Genomic DNA, 6317 nt, shown 5'->3' on the forward strand with positions numbered 1-6317 from the left:
GAGGGACAGTGGGTCCTTGGCTACATTGGTTATGGAGGCTTAAGTGAGGAAAAACAAACTGATTCTATTTGTTAATTTGATTCTGTTATGATATCTTCTCCTTTTACTTTGTGTCATGGGTGGCAGTTTCAAAGGTAGTAATGTTTGTTCTTGTGCAATATAAGTGATACCATTATTATTGCAACCAAACCATCATACTTATATTCATCCTGCACCCTAAGAACTGAAACCACTCACCTTAGTGTTCCCAACAATTCCGTACTATTGTGTCTTGATTTGAATCCAACTTAAATCAAACTTCCAATATCTCCATCTGATCTACTGCCAGATGAAACACCAACCTTATATCAAACTTCCAATATCTCCATCTGATATACTGCCAAACTTTATGAGGTAACGTTCCCCATGACCTAGGTCTGTAATACATGCAACTTTGACTTTTCAACAGATTGTGTTGGTAACATTTGGGGAGTCAATTTCTGACAATTTTTGAGGCCAAATTTTTTACAATTATTTACCACAACAAGCAATTCTACTTGTGTTTCTTATTAACAATGTCACCTTTCCTTATCTTACCTGGAAACACTTGGCATTATTCTCTTTCATAGGACTAAAGTTTCCTAGTTCATATCATGTAGATGAGACACCTTTTCTTTTTTTTTTCTCTCGGGAAAGAAGAAAAACTTTTGAAAATGTAAATTTTGACAGTTAATCTTTTTTTCTCACGAGTTACAAAGGAGATATTACTATTTGTATGAAAAGTTAATTTCAGAACTTCTGGTTCCAAAATGGCAAAGTCCCTCTTGGATCGTCCCTCCCAGAGAGAAATATTGTAAACTTTGGGGAAAAATAATAGAATGCAAGTAAATCTTGAAGGAAACAAACATTTATAAGAAGGGAAAGGCACAAGGTGAGTTTCTAGAACTAATAGCTTAAGACTTAGAAGTGACCAAATTTAGCGCCACACTGCGTGGTTAGAATTTGAAAGAAAACACACAGTCCTTCCAACATGAAGAAATGTAAGTGTTTCAGGCAACCAACACCACTTAAAAGTGAAAGGGAATCTAGTAAAGGAGAAATCCAGAGCAGAAAGCACCACATGCTGTCTATGTAGATTCTCTGCCAACACCTCTGACTGGCTCCTGAATCACTGCATACATGCATGGTCCAGATTTTAAGAAATGTGCTGAAACTTGAACTGCTCTCCAAGAGAAAGGGCTTACATTTGAGTCGATCTAAGTTAATTGCCTACTAAAACAAACAAACAAACAAACAACAATACAAATACTTTTCAGAGGACTACAACATAACCTGACTTCCGTAACAAAATTTTCACAATCAACTGGATAAAATTCACAATTATCCAACAATAAAAAACGAAACAGAAAAACATGAACCATTTTCAAAAGAAAGTAAATGGAAAGTTTGTGGATTTATGACTATTTGAGGCTTAAAATATCTTTAAACTCTCAAAATTCTACAGGGATGAGAAGACTGAAGAAGCCGCTCTGACACCAAAAAAGGGCAAATTATTTAATAGCCACATGTGATGAAACCAAGGAGGTAAAAACCTTACAAAGACACAGAGCTTTGTGTTTGATATTATAACTGGCTAGGAATTTTCAGTCCTTACTCTTGTGGAATGACATATACTCTATTTTTATTTAGAAAAACAAGTGAGCTAAATATTAGTAACCGAAAGAGTGAAATACAGTTTACTAATTATTTCCAGCTCTCTATTTTCTGAAGACATAATACAATTTCACCTCCTGGAACATTTTATGGTTGGGTGGGACCATACACTGAATTAGTAAATGAGTGGTAGACAAATTAGTAGCATGTCACTGAAGAGACATATTATTTACATATATATTGGCTAGCCCATTTAAATGCAATGTGAGATTAACCAAGCAGATTTTTAGTTTTCTCTCTAGCATAGAAACTAGGAGCGTCAAAATGAGTGGTTACTCTTTACTAGGTTTCTAAAGGATTACAACAGAGCAGAAGCCTTCCTGTAAACCAAATGGCTAAGAATTTATAGTGAGAAACGAATCTTTGTTGCTTAAGAATATAAAGTTTTTATAAAAATATCACACAGTATGTTTTTGAGGTTGCTGGTTATTTTAGAGAAACATGGATGGCCTATGCTGACCACTGAGGAAACTCAACTAACTACTTTAGTTTTCCCTGTTGGCTATTATGAGTCATTCAGCCAGGAGGCCTCTGGTGTGTGTGATGTACTTGATCTTCCATAGCTTTTACTACAACTTTGAACATCCTGCCAGTTCTCTGTCCTGACTCATTTGCTACAGATAACCCCATCTCTATCATGACTGTCTATCAGATTTTCTTTTCCACTTTTAGTTTTTCTCATTCTAAATTTAAGAATCTACTGTCTAGATTTTCTCTCAGTATTTCTAGCTGTGACAAATTTTCTTCATCTCTAAATAAGGGTAATAACCGATCATACATTAGGGAGTTGTTAGAGGGATTTAAAAAATAGATGTTAAGAATGTAGACATCTCTGTTGGCATTATGATCACCATCATCATCCCGTCACTACCAGCATCTTTATCTCTGTGATCTTACGGCAGACATGGGGACAGTTAAAATGATTTCCTATATAATGTTAAGAACCATTGAATCACCTCAGCATTATTAAGTATCTCGCTCAGATATTGGGATTACTCTACCCTAATTTTATCAATTTTTCATTATCTGCAGGTCTTACCTTATAAACAAGGCACAAACCTTATCTGTTCAAAGATACCTTCATACTTACCTATGCATTTTCATTCACACTCCTGCTGATCTTTCTTTGCATTTGACCCAAATGAATCAAAGTAGGAAATTGTAACTGTAGAGACTCAACATTTCTACATTTTAGTCAAGGCCCATTTGAATTTTACTCCTGTGATACATGCTTGGTGATAAAACTCTTTTCTCCTTTGGATGAGAAGAAGATATTTAGCATTACCATGCGTTCTCAGATTTACAGTTTGAGGACTGTAAACCCTGATGCCTTCTGACTTTCATTCTAATAAGTGATGCTCTGCTTTTTGAACTAAAATAAAATCTCAGTTATCCACCATAAATAAAGTTCTAGAGATCTGCTATACAACACTGTACCTATAGATGTTAATACTTTATTATACGCTTAAAAATTCGTTAAGAATGCGCTTATCTCATGTTGAGTGTTCTTACGACAATAACAATACTTTATCATAAATTTAAAAATCTGTAAAGAGGATAGATTCTCATGCTAAGCGTTCTTACTACAATAAAATTTTAAAAATGCAACAAATAACAATAGCATTTTAACAATACTCCTGCAAAAGGCTTAAAAATATGCATTGAAATTCACAACTCATTTTTTTTTTTAATCTGACTAGATTGTCTCTTTCTCTGGGGCAGTAAATGTACTGGTTTGTTAGGAGAGAGACCATGGAAAAGGAAGGAACAATGTGAGCAAGCAAAATTTCAGTTTCAAATCTTCACGTTATGTTTTGCAACACTAACAATATAATAAGGCTGAAATTTTTGGATAAATAAAATATTCAATAATTTCAATTAACACTGCATTTGACATTGCTAATTGGAAAACTTTTGTGCTGATAAAAGCACTCTGTCCCCTACTCTTTCTCTTTCTAACACACAGTGGTTCTATCACTTAAGCTCCACACATATCAGCTACGGGCCAAAGCATTTTTTTTTTTTTTTTTTTTTTTTTTTGAGACAGAGTCTTGCTCTGTCGCCCAGGCTGGAGTGCAGTGGCATGATCTCCGCTCACTGCAAGCTCCGCCTCCTGGGTTCACACCATTCTCCTGACTCAGCCTCCAGAGTAGCTGGGACTACAGGCGCCCACCACCACACAGGCTAATTTTTTTTTTTTTTTTTTTTTTTTTAAGTAGAGACGGGGTTTCACCGTGTTAGCCAGGATGGTCTCAATCTCCTGACCTCGTGATCGGCCTTCCTCGGCCTCCCAAAATGCTGAGATTACAGACGTGAGCCACCGCACCCGGCCAGGACAAAGCATTTCTGACACGCACAGGCTCCCTTCCTTGTTGTATTCCAGCCCCTTTCTCCCTTTTCTGAAAGAGAAAGGACATGCAGTTCTAAAGCTTCAAGTTTTGTTTTTCTTTGTCTCAATTTACCTTTTTTGTTTTTTAATGACTACTGGTATACTCTGGCTATGACCAACAATATTCTTCACCTCTTCTGTGTTTTTTTGCACTGATGTATGATTATTCTTTTTTTCTTTTTTCACATTTAAAATAACCTATATTTTAAATGTGATTCAAGTTATATACCTTAAATATCATATTTATCAGTAAATTACTTATGGAACTCTTTACTTAGTATCCTTGAATGTAGAGATGGTGTCACGTAAGTTGGTAGCCCAAAAAGTGCCCAGATTCCTAAATTGACATAAAAGTGTTCAAAAACGTTTATCATAAGAATTTTTCAATCAACTTTAGTGAAAATGTTTAGAATATGTTAAATACCAATAGAAAGCTACTAACAAGAAGACTTCTTCTTCTTCCTCACTCCTTTATGGTATAATATGAATATATTTTAAAAAACATATAAAAAAATCACACTTTTGTGTTTATCCTTTTGAGAATTTACAATTTTCATATTATGGGTTTTCAAATTTCTTGATTGCCTTCAGCCAGTCTTCATACGTAAATGCAGGATTTCCATAGATAGCTCCTATTACAACTAATGATAGCTATATAAATTAATCTCAAAACTGCTTCTGTTGGCCTATCTATTACAAGCCTTCCTTTTTAATGATAACACATTTTTTTCCTAATGGGAAACATGACAACAAAATGGCTTTGACAATATACCTGTAGATTTTCCCCTCCAATGGCAATTTGTATAGTTTTAAGATGATAAGCAGAAGTAAGAGAAAAAAATGGTATGCCAATGACTCAGTGGCTTTTTGTTTCATAAAAATGAATTGTGTGTGCTTCAGTATACATTAAAACAATAGCCCAGCTGTTACTTACACACATTTCAAAAATGGTGACAGGAAGTTTTAAAAATGTGTAATTACCTGAGAGTTAAGAACAACCTTGTAAATCGACGATGAATAACAAGAAGTGTTTGGCAGGCCATCTAGAGTTTGCAAGAGTCATTCAACCAAGATAAAAAATGTACATCTATTATGGGAAAAAAATACAAGATGAAGAAAACAGCTTGTGTATTTTTCTGCTAATAAACTAAATATTGCTTTAAGGAAAAAAGTGATCTTGTTCTTTATTTTGTGATAGATATTCCAAAAAGTGATCATTTCTTACTTATTTAAGATATCCTTTTTTTGTTTTTGTTGTTGTTGTTTTGAGATGGCGTCTCCTCTGCTGCACAGGCTGGAGTGCAAGTGGTGCAATCTTGGCTCACTGTAACCTCTGCCTCCTGGGTTCAAACAATTCTCTTGCCTTAGTCTCCTGAGTAGCTGAGATTACAGGTGCACACAACCACGCCTGGTTATTTTTTGTATTTTTAGTAAAGACAGGTTTGTGCCATGTTGGTCAGGCTGGAATCGAACTCGTGACCTCAAGTGATCTGCCTGCCTCAGCCTCCCAACGTGCAGGGATTACAGGTGTGAGCCACCGCACCTGGCCATATGAAGGATACCCTTTGATCAGCCTTCTCACAGAGCTCTTAGCAGGTCATGGACATGGGTCAGAATCCCTGGTTATGGGAACATATTTTGATGTCTCTTCAGCTAAACAGAGAAGCCACCTTTACATAGAACATGAATCTTTTATTTAGAGATCACCATGAAACTCTTAATTCCACAAACACACAATTAATTTTTTCTAGTCTCCTCTTATTTGCATTAGTGTTTCAGAGTTGCCACTTGGAGCAAGTGAGGCAGAGTGGTAGGCTATGGGTCACACACCTGTTCCCTATTGAAGAGAACACTGGAAAAGCAAGAACAAGCTTTCTCATTTTCTATCAAGGAAGAAAAGGGAAAGGGTCTACTCCCACCAAAGTCTGTAATAATGTAGATTTTCCATATATCAAGAGTTCAGATAGTCAATATAGCCCTTTACCAAAATGTCAAATATCAAGTATAGACATTAAGAAAATAAACAATGAATTTAATTAAACTTGGTTTCAAATCCCAGCTATGCCACCACTTCTGTGTTATTCTGGGAAAATTATGTGCCTTCCATGAGCATCAGTTTCAACTGTAAATATGGAGAAAAACATCTGCCCTAACTTATGAAATTATTTTTGGGATTAAAATAACGTAAATAAAGTGCATAACACAGTATCTGACACAATTCATACTCAAATGTTAA

This window comes from Gorilla gorilla, chromosome 12, assembly GCF_029281585.2.
Source record: "Gorilla gorilla gorilla isolate KB3781 chromosome 12, NHGRI_mGorGor1-v2.1_pri, whole genome shotgun sequence".
Classification (NCBI taxonomy): Eukaryota; Metazoa; Chordata; class Mammalia; order Primates; family Hominidae; genus Gorilla; species Gorilla gorilla.